Source organism: Falco biarmicus, chromosome Z, assembly GCF_023638135.1.
Source record: "Falco biarmicus isolate bFalBia1 chromosome Z, bFalBia1.pri, whole genome shotgun sequence".
NCBI lineage: Eukaryota > Metazoa > Chordata > Aves > Falconiformes > Falconidae > Falco > Falco biarmicus.
In genome coordinates, this window is record NC_079311.1 from 68,031,200 (window position 1) to 68,057,881 (window position 26,682).

Here is a 26,682-nt window from a genome sequence, read left to right on the forward strand (position 1 = left end):
AATTTCCAAACCTGCTTAAACAGATGATTTCACTGTCTTGATCTTGTGACTTGCCATGACAATTGTAAAAGATGTTTTGGGACTGGTGCTGAGTGCACATTTTGATCTTTACACTTTCTGTGAAAGACAATGCTTGCTTTCCAGTATCTTCTGGTTGGCAATGGATTATAGACAGTAATGCAGACATAAGCCAGATTCTCTGCTTAACCTGTCAGATGCAGAAGAACCTACTTCAGTCTTTTGCCAAGTAGATTTCCATTGTTTCATATGATTAACAGCAACCAGGAGGGGAAAAAAAAAAAAATGTAATTCAGATATACAAAATGGACCCAGATTGCCATTAATTTCATATCTGCTAGATGGCTGATAATTCAGTTTCTGTGCTTTTCCCCTCTGCTGTTGTGTCTTATAAATGCACCTCAAGCCTTTTTTCTAAATACAATTGTGGGGATGGGGGAGGGAATCATCTTAGATTGCCTTTTTTCACTCAAGAACTTCTCACACTAAGATGTGCAGTAAATTTTTCAATGCTCAAAAACTAATGAAAAATGTAATCTACTGTCAGTTGTACCTTTCCAGTTTCCTGCCAATTCTCTTCATATGTTGTTTAATTTCTGTTAAATTCTCTTGCTCTTTGAAGCCAAGACTGCATCTCCACATATATATACAGAGCACCATTAAGAAACTACTATAAAAGAAGCTAAACATTGGTGAGAAACGACATATCTATAAATGCATCAGCTAAATGTCCAGTTTAATGGGGATCTCAATTTATAGTGATTGTTCAGGCACAGTCCTCTCTAGATCAGAAGAAAAAGGATATGGGAAATGCAGTCCTATAGATTTCATTTTTTCCCTTTACTCGTCATTCTTCTTCTATCAAATATTAGTTTTCTGGCATTTTCTTAAGGCAAGTTTTCCATCATTAAACAGAAAGCACAAACACAAAATGTAGCAATGAACTCATTCATGTTTAATATAAGGTATGTAAATAAGTGCCATGGTCACTTTTAATGGAAGGACTTTCCTATACGTGAAAACAAAATGTAACCAGGCTTTTTTAAGAATATAGTGAGATACCACAGCAGTCATCCATGAGCCAGATAATCTGGGCTTGCTTCTTAGCAATGCTGCTAGGTAGACCTAATTGGAATGAAACAAAGGGAAGGATTTAATGTGCTCAAGAATCTTTGAATTCTGTTCATTATTTGAAAAGGCTTGATTTAAGGTAACAAACAACAGAAATGTCCAGAGGAACTGGAACACTTTCTCTTTATAGAAATATCGATAGGTTTCAAAGACACCTTTTATTATTTTTAGATTTGAAACAAGTAGTTGTTTCCATTAAAAAAAAAGCATTCCATTAAAAACAAAAAATAACTGAGCATTCAACAATCCTTTAATGTTAATGCACTGTAACCTGTTTCTGTAGAAAAGACAAACAGAGGCAGTGTAAGCACAGCTATTTTCAACAAAATATTCAGACTAGACCTTTCAGAAATGTTGACAACCTTTGGAGTGGCAGTCTTACCCTTAAATGTATTGACTGCACCCCCAGGCTCTGGGTTATTCACAGATTCTCTCCTTCTCCAGGTAATTGATAAAGGTATTAAAGCTGATAGGTGCTAGAACAGAGTCCTCAGGTCTTCCACTGTAGCTAGCCTCCAGGAAGCGTAAGAAATGTTAACCCATGCCCTGGAGCCTGATGAACCAGTCAGTTATTCACACATCAAGTAGTCTACCTGTCTGAACACAGCTTTTATTAGAAATCACACTAAAATAAGGTGGCTTCTGAAGCAGCCAAAGATATGTATATTAAGTGGGCAAGTTAATATTAGGCACTTGGACTGAACTGTGAATAATTCCTACGTCCCATCTCCATTAAGAAGCCAGCCCTTATTGTCATTATTATTACAGCTTAGAAAGTTTGAGCAATATTCTGCATTGTAAAGGAATATATAGATTATATATAATGCAATAGATACTTATTTTTATTTATGTGTGTATGTGTGTGTGTGTATGTGTATATATGTTTATAAAATCATCTGTCTCTCATTCATTTCCAAAGTGTGGCCTTGACTTTTATTTCTACCAGAAATCCCCTTCCCCATGTCTTTCACTATAATCCCAACTTCTGTCCTGGAAGTATTTCCCTTTCCCTTCCCCTAGGTGTACCCAGGAAGGTGTGATTAATCACTTTATTTCACAGTAAATAGCTACTTAACCGTTTTTGATAATATCTTCATGCAAATAATAGCAAAATTTCTGGTGTAAGTACTGTGATCTTTTCCAGGTGACATGTCCCTAGGCTTGGATCTGTGTTTGGAAGATTAAGGTAATGTTAATGAAGTTAGCAAGTTAAATGTTTGCTAATTAAGCTTAAATTTTGAATTTAGAAAAACTGCTGCTAGGTCTAACTTGGTGGTTTAGTCAGTATTTATTTTCTGGCGTGAGTCAGAAATCAAAGGATAAACAGGCAATACTTCCTGTTCATTACAAATTTCTACTGATAAAAGAAAGGATGCTAATTAGTGAAAACTCCACAGCAAGGTACTGTTTCATTAGGTTGCAAGCCTGACTCCAGGACCATATGAAAGCTCATGAGGTACCTGCCCAATTACCTACTTTCCTGAGGATGAAATCCTGGGGAAAGTTGTAATTGTCTTTCTCTACCACTGTTCCGCCACACCAAGTATTTTGGGACCACTAGAAGGATGATGTCTCTCTAGGCAGGCGGGTGGCAAGAAAAGGTCCCTACTGCTTAATGAAATTCTTATTGCTTAATGAATACTTGAAAAGAAGGGTAGTTTCTAACGGTGAGGCATTCTGGTCAGCTGTCTGACAAGTGGCTGACATCATCGTGTACTCAGCTTGGGGAGGAAACCCAGCAGCTGCAAGGTTTCTGCTCCCCAGTATCTGTTCCAGTAAGGGGAAACTACCCTTGAAGGGTTCCCAGGATTCACTGAACAGCTCTCAAAGGTAACATAAAATCTTACATTGTATCTGGTATAATAATTACAGATACAGCTGGAAGATAACAGAATTAATTCCTATTTCTGTCTGTGAATCCAATTCATTATTATTATGTGATTAGAGAGAAAACTGTTTTCTACCACAGTACATAGACCTCCTCAGAACAGCACAAGCAACACGAGTCTCAGCTTGCTCTCACCTCACATGTCCTGACACTTAGGGCTACATCTCGGGGATGTGCAGTACAGCCCCAGCTTGTGCAGTGCAACTCCTTCCACACTCATCTGAGAAGGTATGTGCAGGACGCAGTATGCAGGGCGTGGCCCCAGATGCTGTGCAGGACATGCAGTGCTCAAAGGTACTGCCCCATGTGCAGTCCCTGGCTTTCATCCTGAGCTGCAATCACCAAAGTCGTATATGACCAAGGCGGTAAGGAGATGCCAAACTTTTTTGCTGCTTGGTTTGCAGCATTGTCTCAAGCACTGGAGAAAAGCAATTAGAGAGATATGAGAGCCTTTCTTTCTTAAACATAGTCATGTTTTGTTTGATTTTGTAGCTTTTCTTGTTCATAAGGCAGAACTGCATGGTACTGTTAGTGATCTGCACAAGAGGAAGAACTTTGTGCTACACGATTCCCTTGAGAGGAACCAAGGCATGGTTTATACCAGTAAATTGTGCTCAGCAGCCTTAACAGTGAAGTACCAAGTGAAATCTCTGAAGAATGTTTTTCAAAAATCTCTGTTTCTATGAGTTGTGTTGGGCTTTTGGGTAATGTGAATGCCTTTCTTCTGTGGCAGAGCTGGAGCTGGGGAGAAGTATGTGTTTTTCTTTTTCCACAGTAAGAGATCGTTAGCTTCCTTTGTTTGTTTTAAGCAGGTATACTGAAGAAATGAAATCAGGTTCTGAAACTTGCATATCTCTAACTCACTTTTTTATGTCAATGCAATGTTATAACTAATCTATAAATGATAAAGACAGTAAATTGTTTGTTTCTTTTGCCAAATTTGTTGATAAATATCTGTGATAAGACATTAAAATATGAATGCTAAGGACTGAGGCATTTCCATTGGCTGGGCAAAAAGATCTTAACAAATCTTGAATAACGTTGCTATTCTTCACCATCAGTCACCAAGCAGAGAAGTGATTCCTGTGAATAGAAAAAAAAGCTGTGTTTAAAGCACAAACTGAGATTGTGTGGTCACTCTCACACACAGGCATGCAGCATTACATAAAAACAGTAAAGTAGAAGGATGTTAATGATTGCAGGAAATAAAATTAAATGGTGGGTGTCAAAAACAATGCAAGTTTTTTTTCTCATTTGTTTTCTGAAACAGTGCTGCCTTTCATTGGAGAAAAAGCAGGATGTGCTCTCCACACCCTCCGTCATAGTAAGGATCTCTCAGTCTTGCCATCCACAGTCCTGTGACCTCTCACTGATGAATCTGCAGAACTTTTAATTCACTGAGAATGGGGAGAAATGCTCTTGTCAGAATGTAAATTTCTCATGAGAGAAACTTTCTACACACTGAATCTGCTGGGTGTGGGCAATCTCTGGTGGAAAACTAATCACAGTTACATCATAAATTTTATATAAAAAACATTTTACAAAAGCAATATAAAGCTTAGCTAATCTAATTTTGAACTGAAATCTGTATTTACATACAGTGAAATTTAAATTATATAAATGCTCTTTTACACACATGCACACACACAAACAATAACCTTCTCATCTAGTAGCTTCCCTGTCTCTAGAGAATGAATTTAATATGTAACTTTAAAGATCAGTGAAATGCCAAATCAAAACAGACATAGGTAAGATTTGCTCTGCATTTCTTCATTTTTCTTCTATTTTGTGAGATGTATGTTCATCTTCTAGGCTACTCATGATACCCAAAACATATATACATACATGGAATATACAACAAATAAAAACATATCAACTATGCCTGTCTGCTGCAGGGGCATCTGTTTGTGAGCATGTGTCTACAGCAAAAAATGCTGGTATGTTAAGTCTTGGTGCTATTTCCTTAAAATCAAGGGTGTTTTCAGTTAGCCTGAGGGGAAACAAGTTCTCAGCAGAGAATAATCTCTGTAAATAGGAAGCATTTGGCATTTTCAAGGATTTTAAGTATTGGTTCCCTTTGGAGGGGGTTCTGCTTCTAACACTTTTCTTTGTAAGCTCTGTGTACAAACAAACCTGTCCTTTTAGAATTTTACAGTGATGGTATCTATTCATATCGAACCACAGAAAACTATATGAAGGCATACTTCAGAAAGTTAATTCCAACTGTTTGCTTTATAGAAATTTAAAAATGAATAAACACATACTAAATAAATAACCACTTCTATAAGAAAAACAATACTTATATCTAATTGTGTCTTGTTTTTAAGAACAGTTTCTTTTGATAGTATCATCCAGCACTATCAGGATAGATAGTAGTCTATAAGAAGGGTAAACTTTTTAGCAGCAGCTTCAGTAGAACTGGTGGCATTTGCTCAATTAGACCTTAACACCATATCTGTACTAGTAAGACGAAGAGTGTTTAAGGACATCCCAGGAGCTGGAATGCAACCATCTATGTCTCCAGGCTCCTACAGTGGTTCACAATTCACTGTTGGCCTTGGCCAGCTGGCACTTTCCCAAACAAGACACAGGTTGGGTTACACCAGAAACCACTCTAAATGTCTAGATACTGCCTTCTATGTGGTTGTCTTATTTTAGTGAACAGAAGAGCTAGCTAACATAGACAGGGGCTGTCCCATGTCTACATTGTTCCTGTATAAATGCATCCTATATTCTGCTTGAGTTTATATCCGAATTGTTCTTCAGGCAATAAAAAATGAAAATTATTTTAATAGAAAGCAAGTATCAAATTTTGTCTGTCTTCTGCCTAGTACATCTCTTTGTCCATTGTAATAGTCCATGCATTTCAGAACAAAGGGGAGAAACCGTTTCAGACAGGTTCCAGGCTCTATTTCTGCATTTTAAATGAAACATCTCAAAAGCATAAGCAACTCTGAAGTACAATGGCATTAGTGTTAGGACCTCTACATCTCAGTGCTGTGCAAGAGCTATATTGCTATGAAAAAGCTTGCACTGCTGACTTCCAGTTTGCCTTGCTCTAATCTCCTGAGCTAGGACTTACTATTACCGTAATTCATATATATAAAATTGAAAATATGAACATGTACAAATGAAACTTGATGTTACATGGTTTCTGTGGCTTTAGTAAATTTAAGCCCTTATGTGGGCTTTCTCCTGTCTGTTAAGGGTGTCATTTCTGCAGTGGGAACGTGCCTCCGACAAACATTGTAGAACACTAATACCTTGATCTGTACCTAGTAACATTTTGGCAGCCAACCAATATCTCAAATAAACACATCTTGATTTGTGAGGAAACAACACTTGAAGAAACCAGACTAAAAATGCAATGTCAAGTGATAAATATTCAAATATCTTCCTTTTCGCATTGTCTTTAAGAATATTTGGACAGATTATGTGCCAGCATATCTGATACTGACAAAGATTCACCAGTATAAAAACCCTACATAATTTTCCAGAAATGACAATTACTTACAAGAAGAGTCAGACTTGCTTTGATTCACTAGAGAGGGGGGCAAAAGGAACATCAAGCTTGTTAAGGTTTTTCTCAAAGAAACACTAAAAATGCTTTTGCTTTTGCCCTTGTCGACTCTGTGGAATTGTGCACTGTTCATGTACACCACTGACAGAAAAATATGTTAACATAAAGAGGGCTGGTGAATCACAAAGGGGAATTCTTTATGTAGCTTGTTTCCATATGAAAGTACCAACGTTTGTGCATAAATGGCTTGCAGCATTTTTTATGAATTGGGCCCTAAGTGCTCATGATTGTCCTTGGTATTCAGTTTTCAGTCATTAGGTAAGGTTGAAACAACAGGAGGAAAAAAAGGAAACATTTTGTACCTGTGGTACTCACTTGGACAACACAGTTTTAGTAAAATAGCTATACTCTTTTTCTTTTCCTTATAAATTATGCAGGGACAAAATGATGTGTGAATCGATAAAAAGGCAAATAATATTTTTCTTAAATATTAATAGTCAGTGCCATACTCCAGAGTGGGGGGGAAATTATTACACTGAAATCTGTCTGCTGCCTAGGCAGAATCAGATTGTGTATGGAACAAGAGATGATACTTCTTTCATCTACAGGTTAATAGTGCTTCACTTTTCCTTCCTCCTCCTCCACCCTCCTCCTCCTTCCTCCCCTCTCTTCCTCCTCCTCCCTCTCTCCTTCCTCCCTTCTTCCTCCTTCCTCTCTCTCCTTCCTTCCTCCCTCCTCATTTTTCACTGCTTGGTTTTTATTTTGGGGTGGGAATATTTTGTTGGTTGTTTTGATGTTGGTTTTTTGTAACACATTATCCAACCATCAGCTTTTTGAGTAGGGTTTATTCTGAATCCTTCCTTTCAATCCAGGAAGAAGAATATTAGCTGAAAACAAAATCCTTTTTAAGATGTGTTAAAACTGCTGGGGAGACAAGGGAGAATGAAGGTTTTGCTTTTGTACACTGTCAAGACCCTGAACGTAAAAATTATATGCTTGAATGAAGTAGAAGGCTTTCATTTAACATGATCCAAATAAGCAGCAGTGGTCATTCATATACTTAGTAACCAGCTTCCAAGCCTAACTGAGGTTAGAAAATTTGAGGTTTGTGTGTTAATTTCTATGAATTCTAACTTTCCTGTGTTACTTCTAATGGTATAGTGCAAAGAATCATAGACTTTAAGCAGAAATGAGGTTTCTCATTGTCCTTCTAGCTGTACTTTCATCTCTTTTGCTTTTGATTTCCTTTCCCTTTTTATTTTTTTATATATATATTCCTTTGTGCTTTGCTAGAAGAAACATGATGAAAATAGAAATAAATCACTGTAGTACTTCTAAACTACAAGTGTTTAGTACCTGCTGCAAGCCTTTGGAACCACAGCAGTTAATGAACAAGTTAAACATTAGCTTTAACATATTAAACATTAACATCTTCAGGGAGAGATAGATAGATCCATTTGGTTGTTACACCAGGACAAATTTGTCTCTAATGGAGATAGTAGTTCCTACTGAATTGTTAATATTGCAATAAGTGGAGTTTCTCTGGGGAACATGCATCCAAGTACTGATAGTGATAAACTGATCTTAACTCAGATTATGTGATGAGATCAGAGATGGCATCACTTACTTGTGTGTTTGTGTATAGCCAACTTTGCCTGAGGTTTGTGCATTCAATAAATACAAAGGCGTTTGTAGTAGCCACCCACAAGAAGAGCTTTTTAAAGACAATGCATACAAAAAGGGGTGCCTATAGTTAATAATTTTTAGGTTGAAGGGAAAAAAAATATGGCAATAGCTATTACTAGCAGGTGTAAGCAATGAAATAAACTTTATACAGTTTTGTGCAGGTTAACATTTTATTCTAGACTGGATTAATCCAGTGTTTAAAGACTATCTATGTAATGACCCTTGCCTATAAACTTTCAAATTAACATCATAAGGAATTAATTTATAACTTGTTTCTAGTGCCAGAAGTCACAAATCTGCATATGTGTCCCTCGGCCCATTGCTAGCCTGTCTAGTAACAAGCATTGAACATGATGGGCAGATAATGTAGCTGTCTTTGTAATCGGACTGAACAAAAGAAATCCTGTCCCCTATCTATGCATCATCATGAGTTCATAAGCACACGCAGGATATTTTAAGCCTTTTTTTTTTTCCTTTCCTTTCTTTCTCAGTGCAGCAACTTACTAGCAGTCCATCAATAGGAGATTCTCCAGCAGGTCTGGGACACAATCACGTACAAAATGAAACAATCAACCTTATCTTCTGTGTTTCTAGGCTGGATGTGATAGTAGGGCTTAGAGCAGGAGAGTGCTTTCTTGGTTATCTCAGGGAGCTGGGCAGCATTGTACCCTCCACCCTTCCATGTGGTATTACCAATAGCCCTTGTTTGGAGTTGGGCTGAATAAACTGGCATTTTTTAGCCCAATCTCACCAACAAATCCGATCATTAGAGTGTTCTGAAACTCCGTGCCGTGGGCTCCTGCTCTGAAACGGCTGCATGGTGGAAAGGGGAGGAGCACATGGCAGCAAGAAAATGACAGACACAACTGTAGATCAATGTGGTGATTGTATCAATTTCAGATTCTCTACTAACAATAGGTGTCTGATTGGACACCACTGACTTTATTGGGAAGTAGATGGGATATAATACACCTTCCAGTGCATTAGTTGTTTCTGCTGATTGGATGAAGGATAAATTTCACATGGAGGACAGTTTGAGTCCCATCATTCTCACAATTACATTGAACACCAGCTAAAAGTGTCCTGTTGCTGCTGCACTTTACAGCAGCAAATTAGAAGGATTTTCCTAATGCATTTCTTCACCATAGTCTGTGCAGCATCGTTCTTCTGTAAACTCAGATCTGGGTCAAAATGTCTCACTGGTTTTAATTTCAATAATTCCATGTAAAGAGTAATCATTTGCTCTAGAAAATGAAAAGCACAATAGAAAGAACAAAACAGTAGAAACATAATAAATGACTGTTTATCTTTTACTACAGTAAATCTTGGTTTATTCCAAAAGACAGCAATGTAAAGTATGTAGTGAAAATAGCCATAAAGCAAATCATCACCCTCTTAATCCCATAACCCTACCCCCATATGAATTTTAACAGTACTGGATTACCTGAACCACCTCTCTTTGTTTGAACCACCAACTTAACCCTATGCAGAAACTAACATGTAGGATTTTTCCTTGCTGTTTTGAAGATTCAGCTCTGTAAAATTGTTGAAGTCTCTTCTAATGATACAGTAAAGGAAAGGAGGCAGCAGGGAGGAGGGGGGAAATCCCACAGTTTGCTGAAGAATATTCTATTTGTCTTCCACAGACTGAAAGCTTTGCAAGTTAGCTCTGCTGGCTCAGGGCCAGACTGCATAGTACCTTTTAGAGTCACACCCTAAGACCCCAGTTCATCAAGGTACTTAAGCATTTGTCTGATGTTTGGTATATGAGGAATACAAGTTAAATTGGAGTTTAATTATGTGATTAACTCAATTTATTTAACATTCTAAGCAGAGCATATAAACAGACCATGTAAATAAAGGGTGGAAGAGTTACTTTCAAGAGTAATTCAATAGCTGTTAAATATTTTCTGTATGGTTCATAAATTGTGTGGCCTCATGTATTTACCTTTTAATTGTTCAAGACTATTGGGATTCTAAAAACAAACAGCTGAGAACTAATCTGATCTAAGGAGCTTTCCAAGGAACATTTTTATCATTTATCAAACCCCCTTTGCTCTGTTAGACTTCAACAAATGACAAGGCTATTTTCAAGCCATAAACCCCCATGCCCCATGCAGTTATGGCATGCAACCAAAGAAGTCTGGAGGAGAAAATGAAGTCATAATTAACAACAGCTGCTCACGCCTAGCATTTCCAAATAACATCCAAAGATTTAATTTTTTTTTTCAAAATCTAGAATCAACTGAGACCCTAATGATTTGTCTTCAGGGGAAAAAAAAGGAAGCCTCACACCAGTCTCTGGGGATCTCTTTGTTGTCCAGCCATGCAGGAACCTCTCATCACAGTCTGTTTGATAGAGGTTTCACTGTTGTTTGCTTGTTACATTCAGTGACCAAAATCAAAGCAAAATGACAGTAATTTCCTTTACTCACATATTGTTATTAGTTTGGTACAAGGCTTTGTCATCAAAGCACACAGGAGTGTTCTGTCCTTTAGAAGGTAATATTAAAATATAGAATGGAATGATCATGTTTTATTGGCTTAGCCTTTCCCTGCACTGCTTATAAAAACAGACAGTGCTTTAAAATGTCTCACTAATGCTTATTTTCCTGAGGGTGGAGTTGACCTCAAGTAGTTTACAACTTGGCTGTTAGTTAAGACTAATTAACTTTGACTTTGTTGTTAAATAGCCTAATCTGCAGTTTCATCTTAAAGAAGTCAAAAAAATAGTACATTCAAATGAAACAATGGAAATAGTGAGTGCTTATATGTTGGCTATATAAGGAGTTCTTTCCCTCAACAGTCTTCATCTCCATCATCCTAAAATTTTGTGGTTTCACACACTTTTACAATCCTTTTTAACCTTGTCCAGAACACTTCAACAGTGAAAGCCACTCTTTGTAGCTTGCACACCTTATCTGCTTGTTTCCAGTTCTTGTGAGTAAGCAATATAATTTCATTTTAAAGCAACCTGGCACATATGAAATAGTAATTTTTCTTAAAATGGTACAGCTTAACATTTCTGAACAAAAAGCATTATGCTAGGGACTAAATTTGCAATGCCTTTTAATTGTATCATTAATCCTTGACTTACTGTCTCTGTGTAGCCTTCCTTTTAACATTATCACTTTGTAAGAGTAAGCCATACTTTATCTATGGAAAACATTATTTTAATTTAAGCCAGAGAAATGGAGAGTCTTGTGTTTTAATTACGCTAAAATTATAGAACTGACCCTATCATATCACTTTTACAAAGAACTAATTTGCATTAGACAATAACTTTTCAGTAAATGATTGTCTTTAATAGTAAAAATAACATAGGCTGAATTTGTATAATAGCCATGAAAGTGGTCTTAATGTAATGTTTGGCTTTAATATATCAATTAGATCTATACATTAAGCATTAATTTAACTCACGTAAAAGTTAAATTATTCAGTTTTAGAGAAATAATGCCAATAAAGTCTAAATTGCTCATTTTAAAAGTTTGTTTTGTTTGAATTTGCATCTTTACAATCAACATAAAGTGAAAACCAGTTTAGGAACTTATTACCATGATGTTAGTATTCCAAATTAAATTATTTTTCTTTTGTTGCAGTGAAAAAAAAATGCCCAAAAACTTGTAAAGTTCTTTATTTAAATCCAGATCCCACAAAGGCTTTAGGACAAACTGACTACCATTATATTCCACTACATATATACCACTTTATTCATGGATCTTGAAACTGTCATTGGTAATGTCATCTTTTATTAAAATAGCATCAAATATCTTTAACAAAACTATTTTAATACTAATTTAGTACTATTTTATGAAATTTCTGGCTGGACTAAAACACCAAACTGCACAGACTGGATGAAACTGTACCAATGTGGTCTAGCAAACCACTCTCACTGAATCAATCACACTTGCAAGCTCTACTGTCTGATGAACACCACCAAAGTATCCACAAAACACAGGAGAAGCCTCACAGTGCCTTGATCTCTGTCCTCAAACGTGTAGATTTGTTGACTTGTGCATAAGACCTACATTAGGTGTTTTCTGTTTGAGGGTTCTGGAGCAAAGGAGACAGTATTCTTCCATCAGTTTTAGTAACTAATTCAAGCAGATCAAAGACTTAGGAGTTTAACATTGATTAGTACTTCATCACTTTGTTACCCAGAGTGAAGCCTCAAAAACCAGAACTCCTGGAGGAATGTGGCAGTTTCATCCAATAAAGTCTTCCCCTGCGCCAGCAGTGATGCTCAAAAATCTTCCCCTTTTGTGCCCAACTGCTGCTGTTAGTCTCCCTGGGATCGCTACCCCTACTCAGCTGAGGTTAAGCGCATACTTTAATGTCTTTGTGCATATTTGTGAAGTAGGAGCATATACCTTCTGATTCTAAAGAAAGGGGAGCAAGGGTAGTGTCAGCAGCGAGGGGAGAGGTATGTATAATCAGGCAAATACGTTTGTCACATTGGCTGCTACTCTGCCGTTAACAGAGAGCTAAAAAAGGAGGTCTGGCAAGGAGTGGCTCACCGTGGTCCTCCTCATTCCTCCCAGGTTGCTCTGTGACATTATTGTGATGCAGTTCACAGGGGCACTGACTTTCTGTGATGCTCTTAACTAACTACCATGACTCTCAGCCTGACTGTGGCAGGAGGTCTCTTTGAGGCAGGCAGAGTTAAGTGAGCTTCAGATTGTTGTACAGACTGAAGTAAGAAAGTGCTCTGGCTTAGCCGCTCCTCTCAGAAAAAATGTCACTCTGATTCACTCTGATTCACCTGATGAATATCAAGTAGATCCTACAACTTTAACAAATAGCTTAAATAGGATTTTAGTGTACAGGACAAGATGCTTGTTAGTGCTTTTGCATAAATCTACACTGCATTTTTGGCAGTAACACGTTCCATGCAACATTTTTGATCAATGAATGTTATTCCTTAACATCTTTGCCTGCTTGGAGGGTGACATGTAGATGTGTTTAAGCTTATCTAATTTAACACTCTTGTGTTTTAATTTTTAATTTTGTCTTACTGTCTGCCTTTAGGGTTTTTTTTGACAGTGCGCCTCCAGGAAATATTTTCCTGTGGCATGCATTTTTACATCTCCAGCAATCTGTTATATTAACTGACAGCAGCTGGAACTACTCATGAATTATTTTTTTTTCCTCATCCCTGTTCCTCAGGTAGTCTTTTCTGCTTGGGACACATTTCTCACCCAGTATGATCAGGTCTTCAGTGAAAGAGCGTGCAATGCCTGTTCTCCAAAGCCAAATTCTTCTCATTTAAACCAATGAAACTTTGTAGATCTCTTGACTTTTATGGAGTTATTTCATTTAAATGTTTTAAGTTGAAGGAAGCAGAACTTATACTGTAGTAAATGCAAAGGAAGGGGTATTGCATACCAAGGTCTTTCTTTCTGTGCTTTTTCAGCCTCCTATTTAAAGATTTGTAACCATGTTTTACAGAACAGCACTAACCTCCTCAGTGAGGACATCCAGGCTTGACAAGGAGGAGATATGGTCATTGTTCCAGCTGCTCAAGAAAGTTTGGTGGCAACATGTTTCCCATCCTAATGAACAGAGATAAGTGTCCCTTACTAAAATTCAGGGAGACTGAGTGCCATGATGTGCATCTCTAATTCAGGTATTGAAAGGTTTAAAAAAAAAAATAGTATTGAGATGTAATTTAAGAAAACAGATTCAGGGAATGTAGCTTTGAGAGCTGAATGTCTCACTGCATTTGAGGATTTCTTTTTTCTCTTTTAAAGAAGAAAGTACTATTCTTAGGTAATTTATGCTCCTACTGAATTTTTAGGTGGTTTGTTCTAGATTTCCACTGGAGAATGAGATGTAAAAGTTATTTTCTTATACCTGGGCATTTCAGTCTGCCTAGGCACCAAAATAAGTAGTCTGGGTATAGCCTAAATTTTAACCATTGAAGCTGTTTCATCTTTGTAAATACTGTATTTCAAGAGAAAAAAGGTTGCTTTTCTGAGGTGAACTCTAGGCTGGAGCTGCATTGCAGAGAGGAAACTAAAATTGTTTGCATATGGTTAACGTGCAAGTGGTATAAGAATTACAGAATCCTATTTGCTGAATAGACCTTCAAGTTTGCTGAATAGACTAAAACTGTTTATGCAACCATGCTAACTTTCTGCTGAATACGTGAAAAGGGTACCTACTTCTTAGTCATGAATCAAAGCAGTGAAATGAGGCCTACTGTCTGCCAACAGCAGAGAATAAAGCCTCTCAGTTTACTGCTTTAATGCGGCAAACTGCCAGTCAGCCACCAAATTTTACTTACTATTATAACATTAACATTATTTTAACAAAACACTTGTAACAGAAATAATTGTGATACTTGACAGTGAAGAAATCTTTTAGTGCCCATCTGCCAAAATAGTCTTATACAGCAGGAGATAAATCTCTTCCAAAATTTCAGTATTTACTGAGCTCTTAATGCTTTACAGTGAAACTCCTAATGAGTCTTAGCCTGGTATCTTCATAGAATACTGTGACTGGGAATACAACTTAGTTATGATGTATCATCTGTAACACTTGAAGATGAAAAAATTAATTCAAAATTTTAATGGTTTTTGTTGTTCTGAAAGGCACTATTTGCAGAATGTGGAGCAAGCATTCCACTTCCATCATTTTTTTCACATCAGCTCTTGAAGATGACTACAAATTAAAATCTGCAAAACTTTTTTTCTCTTAACCCATTTAAACACATGAGGCAGTTCCTAGTTTGTACTTTTAAAATTAACATTTACCACTGTACTAATAAGAAAAATTAGACTGTTAATCCCCCTTCTGAACTTTTACATTAATTTACCATTAAATATAACTCCAGTAAACTTAACTTAATCTAAACTTAAATACCCTTCAAATTGCAGTCACAGCCCATGGAAACAATTGATTATGATAACTAGAATAAAGTGGAAATAATATCAGCAAATCACATGTACTTAACTATAAAAGTATTTTGAAGATAAATTTACAGAAAGAATATTGCACGCCTCTTATAAAACCCCAAAATGGTCACATAAAACTCCTACTTGACAGGAAGATCCAATACTTTAACTGTTCTCTGATTTTGCATTTTACAGTTAGCTTTCTTCATCCAGGGATATGAATTTCCCTTGAAGACAGTGTAGGGATTAAACAGAAAGCATCTATTGCTGTGAGAACAGTGTTTTTCTTTAGCTGTGAAAGCGAATCACAGTTTGCAACTGTGCATGCAGGTTATGGTCTTGTTCACAGTAAAGGCAGAAATACCAATATACTCCTGAACATCATCTATTTAAAATGTTTAATTCTTTTTTGGTGTAAATTTAACTGGAAGTTGAAAATGGTCCCCAGTCATGGCATGAGTGTCCTGCATTACATTGTTTGTGTTATAGTCAAATGTGCAAGGGTGCAGTTGTATGGACTACTGTCCTCTGACACCTTCTCAGAGACAAGATATATATATCTTGCACCTACCCCACTGAAAATTTTTTTAAGATATAAATACTGTATATGACAAGAGTCTTTGTGCAGGCAAATTTATTGATCCATTGGTTGGGGAAACCCACCCTGAGGATGAAAGGAGCAGCCACATGAAACCACTGTAGTAGGCACAGAGCAGAAAACAGTCCCAAGCCTGTATTTGATGATGAACTTTCTAGAGTATTTAGAAATCAGTTAAAATGCTTCATGAGTGCAGAATTGGGCTTTAACTTGAAGCACTTGTGAAGAAAAGTAGTCTGCCCCAAGCCTGCACCATTCTCTCTGTGGCCTCTCTCTTTCTTGTGAAAAATGGTAAAATTAAATAGGTAGAAAGAGAACTAAAAAAGATGTTACTAAGAAGGTGGCAAAGGAGAAAAATCTGACTCATTAAATCCTAGTCACAGTGGACTTTGAGAGGTTTTTGAACTGATTTCAGTAAATTTTAGGATTTCTCAGTGTCTAGAGATCAGACTCAAGATTACAGGGAAGGAACATAAGGGCCTTGAGTCAAGTGACTTCGTGCTGCTCTGTGCACCACAGAGCAGCAGTGAAAATACTAAACATGAAAGGTATTAAAAATAACTATAGCATATATTTTCATAAACTTTTTTTACTGTTTGAGTTCTTAAGCAAGCCACTATGTACACTAGTTAAATTCACTTAAAGGTACAATAATAAGCTCTCTACATGAATATAGTAGATCTAGCTGATACTGACTTCTTCAAGACTTGCAGGTAAATTATCTTTGAGGTATCTAAATCTAGAAGGAAATTCATATTTAAATGGGTTTTAATATGTTAATAGAAAAGATATAAGTTGTCTGTTTATTGTCAACATGGTATACATAACCTTGTAATTAAGCCTTTTAGGCAGACAAGGATGTTGGTGTGGACACCAAATTACCACCAGTAATACACAAGTTGCTGTATAATGTTGTGCTTCAAATAAGCTGACCACCTTTTAAGGGAAACATTGAAAATTAAAAACAACTACGACTGCTACATCTGCAGCCTGGCATCACTATCTCCTCTCTAGATGAACACTCTGACTCTCATCCTCAAGCTCTCACCTGTCAAAGGCAGAAGGAACTTCAGTTCTTTCAGCTTTTAGGGAGTGTGCAACAGCCTGCTTACGCTGTGTTTCTTTACCTGCTGGAGAGATGCATTTCTTTTTTCTACTGAGAGAGCTGTGCAAAGCATGCCTATCAAGTGTACAAACCAGTATCCCTTAAGAAACCAAAAGCTTTCACCACCTTATTTCTAGAAGATGTATCCTAGATCATGCATTATCTTTAAGTGTCTGATGTAGAAGATGGTGTGGCTGTCATCATTTTAAGAGAGATTTTTCTTAAGAGATGCGGTCAGTGGTTGATTGCTATGTTTGAGGTTCTTCACTTTTCATTTCTGAGACTGGAAAAGTCCTTTGTTTCTTTAAAAATTGACTGTAGGTGTCCCTTCCACTCTTCTGCATGTATGAAGTTGTCATCCTGCCCATCCAAATGACCTTTCCCTAGGTGCAAGGGACTGACCTCCAAACTATACAAGGATATTTGTGTCATGGTCACATTTGACAAGAAATGATGACAGAAAGCTAGTGAAATGCTCCAGCAATCAGAGGTCTTCACAGCTTGCAGAACAACAACTCTCTGCTAAAGGGATGGCAGGTGTTTGAAGATTGAACTTGAGGCATCACAAACACATCCTCAAGGAGCAGCAACTGTCTCACACTGTTGAAAGATCAAGGAGAAGCAAGCTAAGGCTGCTCTCCAGCTGCAAATAGGCATTCATCAAACAAACACCCTGGTCACTCTAATGAACTCTGCAACTGGGAGAAGGTTAAACATAAGCATTTATAAGATAGAAACATACTGACATCTTCCGTGAGCACTGGATGATTTGGTATTTTAGTATGATTAGATTCTGATACTCTGCTTCTACATCTTGAGTTGTAGAAACAGAAAGACTGCTCTGAGGCGATGGCAGGTCAACATATTAGCACCTTACTTGTTCATGTAAGTATGTCATACTGGTGACTCTTTTCCTTATTCCTCACAAGGTTACTCATGCCCTCATCTCCTTTCTGCTCTTGAAAAAGAACCTTGCCTAGATTTCAGGTCTTTTCTCAAGACTTAGGTCTTCCATGTGCTGCATTTAACTGTATTTGTGAATTTTCTTGGAGCAAGTGGTATCATAGTTTAAGCATGAGTTCAGAAAAACACTTGTGCAGAGGAGGATGGCTTAAAATATTTTTTTATTTGAATGTTAACCTTGATTCATGTTGATAGCTACAGCACTGAAAATATCACTTCCGTAGTGGATCTACAGTATCTTACAATAAAATACACCATAAAATTTATTTGGGAGGTTGTTCATTACCTTGCCTAGTTAATGAACAGTGCATAATACAGGTAATAGTTATCATAACTGTATATCTTTACAAAACTAGAAATTTTTTAACTGATTGCTTTAAATGTGAAGAACAGAAATCCATCTGGGGCTCATGCATGATACGGAAATTCAGGATACAGGAATTTACTTATTTTTCAGCATTGTTTAGTGAACTTACATTGCTCTATGTTAGTACAACCAGATGAAGGCATAGTCTGTGAAGTAGTGTTTATTGTCACTGGTGGCACTAACATGGGGGAAGAGAGGCTACAGCTCCTTCACTCTGGTGGTTACTCTGCATTTGATTAAGGTTATGTTTATACAACTTTTTAAAATCCATTTATGTGTATCAAGTCAAATTAAATTTTATGGGTGAATAGCTAGGTGGGTAAATATTGGATTTAATGCAGAGGGTAGTGGCTAATGGGTTGTACTCTACCTGGAAACAGTTAACAATCGGAGAACCATGGGTGTCTCCTGGGATCTATTCTGCTTAACAACTTTTTCCATGACCAGGAGGAGGTAAGGAAACCCTTGCTTCTCAGATGGGCAGGTGACACCAAACTGAGGGGACCAGCTGTGCACTAGAGCACAGGACCATCTAGAGGGACCTGGGCATGCTTGAGGAATAGGCCTTGTGGAATTCAGCCCAGGGAAAGGCCAGACCCTACCCCTGGGAAGGCAAAGCCCCTGGCAGCAGCCCAGTCTGGGCACTGCCTGCTTGGGCAGCAGCTCTGCAGAAAAGTTCCCAAGCCTCTGAGGACAACAAGCTGCACAGGAGTCAGCTTGGTGCTGGCAGCAGCAAAGGCCAGGAGCATCTGGTACTGTAGAAGTAGAGCACAGCTAGGGCATGAAGGAATGTGAGGATTTCCCTTGACTCTGCACACCTTAGACCTTAACTAGATACTGCATCTTCTGGTTTGAGCTCCCCAGTTCAAGACAGACACTGCAAAACTGGTGTGAGCCCAGCACAGGCCCACCAGGATGCTCAGGGGCTGAAGCACCTGCCCTGCAAGAGGACCCTGAGTGTTAAGGCTGCTTACGCCTGGAGAAAGGAAGGATTTGAGGGCACCTCAGAGCAGCCTTCTCCTACCTTTGACCCACATGATGGGAAGATGGAGCCAAGCTCTCAGTAGCCTGACGATAGCATAAGAGACAGTGGGCATATATTAAAACATGTCAAGTTCAGATTGGAGATAAAAGGAAAACTGTTTCCTCGTAAGGACAGTCCAAAGTGGAGCGGGTTGCCAAGAGAGGCTGTGTGGTCTGCATCCTCAGAGGTTTTCAAGACCAGGCTTGAGAAAGCCCTGAGCCACGTGGTCTGACCTCCTCAGTGATGGTGTTCTCAGTAGAAGCTTGGATTTAAGACCTGCTGACATCCTTTCCAACTTGAATAATTCCTTGTTAGAAGGACAATAGTAGGAGACCTTCCTCCTCCCACAAGAAGCTGTAATGTAAGTATTGAAGTAGAAGGAAATGTTTCTCATGACATTTTCCACACTTCATTAACAGCCCAGACAGCTTTCACATCTGTGAACACCCAGATGAGACAGAAAGCTCCACAACTGTATTACTGGGTCAGCTGAATTCCCTGGACAGTTTGAAAATTTAGTGCATTTTCAAAAGGAGAACTTTGCATATAAGACTTTACTTTGGTGCTTCAGGCTACCCTGGCATTTCTAAGCATCGTTTTTGTGGAACAATATAATCAGATGATGGATTGAGATTTGTTGAATGACTGATATTTGTATTGAGTATATATAAATAAATACTACATAATACTAAACAGTCAGTGCCATGAGAATTTGTATGCATATCAGACTGGTATTAAAGAATAACTGTTGGGATAAAACAAATACATGACATAGGAATTCAGTATTAATTTTATTTAGAAGCTAATTGAATTACCTGAAAATTCATTTTTATTTTCAGTGTAAAATTTACGGCACATATTAACTATGTATTTATGTATATTAAACCACAGTGTAGCTGCTAATTAAGGTGCTCTGTAGTCTTCTGTGAAGACAATGTGACAAGCATTGCAATAACAGCATGAAGTATTTTGTGATACATTATCTTTTTTTCTTCCAGAAATTCACAGTAGATTATTCACAAGTTGCATTTCACTCAGTATCCTGAGTGTCCAGTACCCTACAGTCTGTGAAAAGGTATATATGTATTGTAAAAGTAATGAATAGTCCTCTTGAGGTGCTGTGTACCCACAGCTCCTGCTGGAGTCATAGTTTTGTTTCTTCAGGTCATCCTGCAGGGCACACATCTCTGAAACATTATTAATTCTTAAACCTCATTTTCTGTGGTGGTTTTGAAGTGAATCCAGTGTTATTTCTTACACAGCCAAGATGTGAAAAAAAAAAAAAAATAGAAAAAGCTGAAATATTAGATCATTAGGAAAAACATATTTGTATTTCCATACTGTCTCTCCAGAGAGTGACAGTATATTACGTAGATATATTTGGTGTCTGAGCTCGGGACAGAAAATCACATAGCAGCTGATACAATGTTTACCATCTTAACACTTTTCTAGTTGAAATAATAAAAGCGCGCTTTTTTTCTCTTCAAAAGACCAATATTTAAAGGGTGTTGATTTATGTAAATCAATAATTTATCAACTTGTTCTTTCTCCACTGCCAACCAGATGCTTCTAGCTTTGCACTGCCAGACGATGTCAGCTGCAAAGCATAATGGGCTTGTGCTTCATGTAGAAATAAGAACATAAATATTTAAAAAATCCTGCTACAGGAAGTGAGGGGGAGTTAGGGTGGGGGTGAGAGATTTTGCTGGTTTACTGTGAGAGCAATGCAGGTCTACATATTTTATGAGCTCTTTTTATCAGAAGTGGAGGCAGGGACATTTCAGTCTGATTTTTATCTCCTAACAAGACTGACAGACCCAAGTCTTTTCATGGCAATTTGTTGAAGACATCTGGTGAAGCCTTCTAGGGGATGAACACACAGTAGAGTGTTCCTCTGGTATCAGTTGGCATGGCAACTAGTAAAAGTCTATTCAACATCCATAGGTTTCAAAAAGGTTGAAGCCTAGTTGAAAATCCATTTGGGCTTCTATCTGCAAAATTCTCCTTTTGAAAATGCACTAAACCTTTTTTCAGGAAACCAGGCTGAACCAGTAAGTACAATTGTGGAGCCTTCTGTCTCAAATAATTTGCAAAGCACGGTATTAATGATTCCAGGAAGCAGAGGCCTGAGATGATAGACAGTATTACGGGCACTGTACAACACAGAATATTACCAGAAGGCTAGTAAAGGCTGCTGAAGCCTGGGGGTAGTGCAGGAAAAGATGCGATGAGAGAGGGGAGGGAAAAATGTTGTTATCACAGTAATTATCATGAGTCACCACAGGCAAATGACTGATTGCACTTCATCATTATATATTGTTAATTAATATAAAGTTTATTCTACACAAGGCACTGCACTACCTACTTAGCAAGCTCATAGCACTCAAACACACCCAACAGCTACGCAATATAGGTTGCTTATTTTAAAAGACTGATATAGGAAAAAATATCTCAAAAAGTGATGTTAACATCTCCTGTACGAAAAAAAAGTAAATTGTCTTTGATGGGTAACTTTGTGAATATTGAGAAAAGGAAGAATTTATCACTCTGGGTATTGTCCTCCCGTAGTTCTTAGTCTAAGCTTTGCAATGACAGTACAGGATATGTATTTGGGGAATAGATTCATCTGGAGTCTTGTTTTTCTTTCTGCGACCTGCCTCTTCACAAACACTGTGGGTTAACAGCTGTACAGACTCTGTAGAGTTACTTCCTAGATTTAAAATTGCTTACATAATGGAGTTCAAGTCCTGATTAACTGGGAGCATAGCATAGCTGGAGCTGTAAATAGAGAACCATGTGGAAGGCAAGTGTAGATCATCACAAGGTGAATACTTAGTTATGGAAACACAATATTCCGTCATTTCTTTCATGCTGGTGTACACATAGGAACAGAAACCAATTAAGAGAGTCAGCCTAGGACAGAAAACCCCTGTCTACACACTTTGCAGCTAATACAGCTGGACTATAGGGAGACCTTTTCATAGGGCAGAGGACTATGGAACACACACTGTCTATAGCTTGTCCCTTCTTTTCAGGAAAACAAAGCATGGTGATGCACGTCTAAAATCCACACAGTTGAGGGCAGCTGGTTTCAGTGTCCTTAGGACCATACACTAAATCAGTAAAATAGGAATTACTGTAGGGAGAGCATGTGTGTGTACCTGTGCTTATATTTGGGGTTTATGCACATATTTTTGCCTGTTGCTAAATTATATAGGATATATATATTATATAATTGGGAATTTATCAGTGTGATACACTTTCTCCTTTAGTATAAACTTTAAAAAAAAATTAAAAATTGATTACTAAGTCTCTACTCAAAATGTTAAACTTGACTATACTGTTTCCCCTTTACCTGGACCTCCTTAGGAAACCAGATGTAAACCTTAACAAGGGTTATCCGGGTTAAATACAATTGCAGTAAACTGTACAGCAACAGGTAACCTGGCTCTAATTAAAGTTAAACCTTTTTCCTCTTCCCCACCCCCAAAAACTTTGCCTGTGATCTTTTCAAATTTATAGCAGGGAATAAAAGAGAATTCCTGCTCAACCTATTCCTCCTTACTGCCAAATTATGATTATATATTCTTCATGGCTGTGATAAAGTGACAAATATGGGTGCATTTATGTATGACTTCAAAACTTGCAGTTGAAACACAAAGTTCATCTTTTTTTCCCACTAATGAAGTGACATTTGCTATCCTAATATTGCTGTTCTGTGAATTAATATGGATTGTTTTAGTGAGATTCTTCTTAAATCAGACATCCAGTCTCCAGTGTTTCAGTTCACATTTTCAGGTCTATATGAGTCAGAAGAGATGGAGTTCTCTAGCAGTGAGTTCCCTTATTAACCATAAAGTAAGCAGAAAGGTTATTTTGATGCTTTTTTACTTGGATCAACCACATACATACAAGATCATGTGTGTATGAGTGGAATAGTCAAGAGCAGGTACCACCCTGATATCCTATTGACATGCATTTTACAAGAAAAGGAACAATGGCTATGGGTACTGCTTGGATCAGGCTCTATCACTCTTCATTTCAGAAGACAGTGAACACTGACATAGCCATTCACAGGATCACACAAAATAGTTGAGGCTGGAAGGGACCTCTAGAGACCATCTTATCCAACCTTCCTGCTCATGCAGTTCCCCCTAAAGCCACTTCCCCAGGACCATGTCCAGATGGCTTTTGAAGATCTCCATGGATGGGGAGTCCACAGCCTCTCTGGGTAACCTCCTGCAATGCCTAGTCACCTGTACAGGAAAAAAGTGTTTCCTGGTGTTTAGAGGGAACCTCCTGTGTTTCAGTGCATGCCTGTTGCCTCTTGTCCTGTCACTGGATACCACTGAAAAGAACCTGGCTCCATCCTCTTTGCTCTCTCTCTTCAGGTTTTTGTATACATGGACAAGACTCCCCCTTTCACTGCTCCTAGAGCCTGTGAACAACATTTTTGGTCTTCTGAGGGACATGCATTTGCTTGATTTTTAATTCAGTGAGAAGAAGCCTGCTTTCATTTACATTATTTAGTTATTTTTAAGGTCAGATACTTAGCAAGCATTCTGTACACAGAGTGAGTTCGGTATGGCCGAAGCAAGCCCTGTCACAGATCCAGGAGAAGCTAATGACAAGAGCTACAAATTGTTTAGTCACTATATTATAGCAATGACTGCAGAGGGGGGGGTTCTATTATGGGGAGTACAATTTCTTTTAGGCAGCAATCATTTTTAGTCTTGACTGGGTTGTCATGTACCATAGCATTTCCAGTAAATGGATAGATGGTGATCTAAAGTTAATCCAATTAGGTGTAATTTCTTCTTCTTCTTCTTCTTCTTTTTTTTTTTTTTTGTCACTTCAGCATGTATCAACACAAATTCCATATCAAGGAGAATACACCTTATTTTCCCACTGTATATCTGCTTTCTTGGCCAGGTAAACCAATTTATATGTCTTTGCAAGATGTTTTGAAGAAACAAGCACCTTATTTCAAACTGAATCATCAAAACTGAAGATGACCCATAGGCTTCAGCCTTCACAGGTATGTAGACAGCCCACCTACAGTATCTAATTTACAATGCCTAGAGGTAGATCATCAATTCAGTTCATTTCTTGATCATCTGTTGTCCTCTGTATGAAAATTATAGCACATCATTATGCATGCAGGTGTAAGGAGTTTATTACACTAATTTGAATTCCTTGATAGCCCCCAAAATACAAAAATTTTTGGAAGACCCTGATTAAAGGGGGGAAAAAAGATGCAGAATCATCTAGTTACATGCTTGATTTGGCAACTAAATTTCATTCTCCCTTTTTGTTGTTCTGTAATGTCAGGTGGTTGACTGTACTTCAGAAAAGGCATCCTAGTTTAATTCTTTCTGCCTACTGTGTAACCGAAGTATTAGATTAAATCTTGATGCAAGCTTTCTTCCAAGATATGCCTACAGCACTCCATGAGCTGAATCCACTAAGTGAAAAATTATACTCAGTATTAAATATCCATACTTTTTGGATATTTCTTATTATTTTCATATGTCTGGTTCTTAGAGTACATCTATTTTTTTTTATTCGACACATACATAAATGGAACTTTAAACCACTCCTCGTGTGTGCTGCTAGGAGGCTTCACTACCAATGTATGCAGGCAGATTCCTCTGTCTTGGGCGGTCTTTCTAGGAGCACTAAAAGCCACAGATATCAAACTATTTGAATTACTTGTTATGTTATTATTGCATAACCTTAATAAATCACCTGTAGGTTGTTGCCTATCTTTACCTTGGTTTCCCTAATTGTAAGCAGTCCTGCTTTATCACTAAAGACATAACAGAATAGTTATTATTTAATTATTTAAACATTCCTGACTTTATAAATATTTTAGAGAAACATTAAAAATATGTATCATTTTTAGACATCTTAATTTTGATTGGCTCCTGATTAGTAACTAAATAACTGGCCTTCAGTGAAAAACATATCTATTACTTAAAGTAAATTCTGTTTAGAGAATATTCATTACCTAATAGTGTGTGATTTAAGAAAATTATTTACAAAAGCAGAGACTTAAAAAAGAAAGACCCCTCTAAAAAAATCCTTCCACTACAGATGGTGATTTCCAACCAATCACGGCAAAGAAAAGCCATTATTTTATTCTACAATAAAAGGAATACTTTGAAGGTTAAAGAAAAGTGAATGGTATAACTCACTCCAGTGACTTCTCCCCAGTTTACTCCCCCAGATGCAACTTCTCTCCATTTTAAACCCAGGCTTCATTTTTAATTAATACAGATCAAGCTGTCCTTAACCAGTTTTCAAAACAGTACTCCCAGTCACACTTTAAACTTCAGTTATCCTTTAATAAAAATAAGCTGTGTTAAGAACTCAGCCAGCTCAGGCAGTCACATACACTCATTGTTTTCTGTTCCAAATCAGAAAAGTGTGCTATATAATAAATCTTTTTTCACTGTGACCCTTTGTAAAATGTTAACTGAAAAGCTCAGGACTGACGGACTCGAAGTGCTGTGTGATCACTTAGGCTATATTGCGGCTCTGAGGCTTATAACCAGACCTAGCATAAGAAACAGGCTGAAGTAAAATTTTGCCTTGGAGCTTGACAGATTTTGGGTGACTAGATCACACTGAAACCAGGCAGAGACAAAACCCAACTCGCTCCCTCTGTGGATTTGCCTTTAAAGCTGGGTCAAGGGAAGGCTCAGACCTCTAGAGCAGAACTGAAATATCCAAACCAAAACTTGTGAACTAAAACAAACTCACTCTGTAATGAGAAATAGTTAAACTAATCAGGTTTCCTTTTGTTATTTTTGATAGGTGATTCTGGCTCATAACCACCACCAGGAACTCAATACCTGTGTCTGGATTGGGATCCAGTATCTAGGCCTCCTTTAGAGTAATACTAATGTAAAAAGGTACATCTTTCCAGCTGAAGTTCTTCAGCAAAATCAGTTAATCAGCTTACAGTAATGCTAAACACTTATTCAGAACCACCCTAAGAATACCCTTTTTTGATACATTGGCCTGTCTCTCAGGGAGCTGAAAGCCAGACAAGCAGACATCTAAAGCATTTAGAAACCTGGAGTAGTGGCAGTGAAGTTTTCATCAACCTCAACTTTAATTTCTCAGCTTAACCAAAGTCCTACTCAGGCACAGAAGACCTTTACTGGATGTTTTAACAACTTCTTGACCTGGAAAACTGGGATCTCAAAATGAGGACATTATGAGGAAACATTTATTACTGTCATTGAGGAAACATTTTTTACTGTCATTGCTATTGCTATTATCAATAGATTTTGCTTAGTTATGCAAATATGCCGTATTTTTTACACAGTGCAACTTGATTTGAAGCAGCTGCTTCTAAATCCTGCAAATGCAGGAGATACAATTTATAATTATAATATACTATATTATAAAAATATGCTGAAATTAAACATTCTTCCACATTTTCCCCCAGTAGGATTCTACTCTTTTTAACACTCAA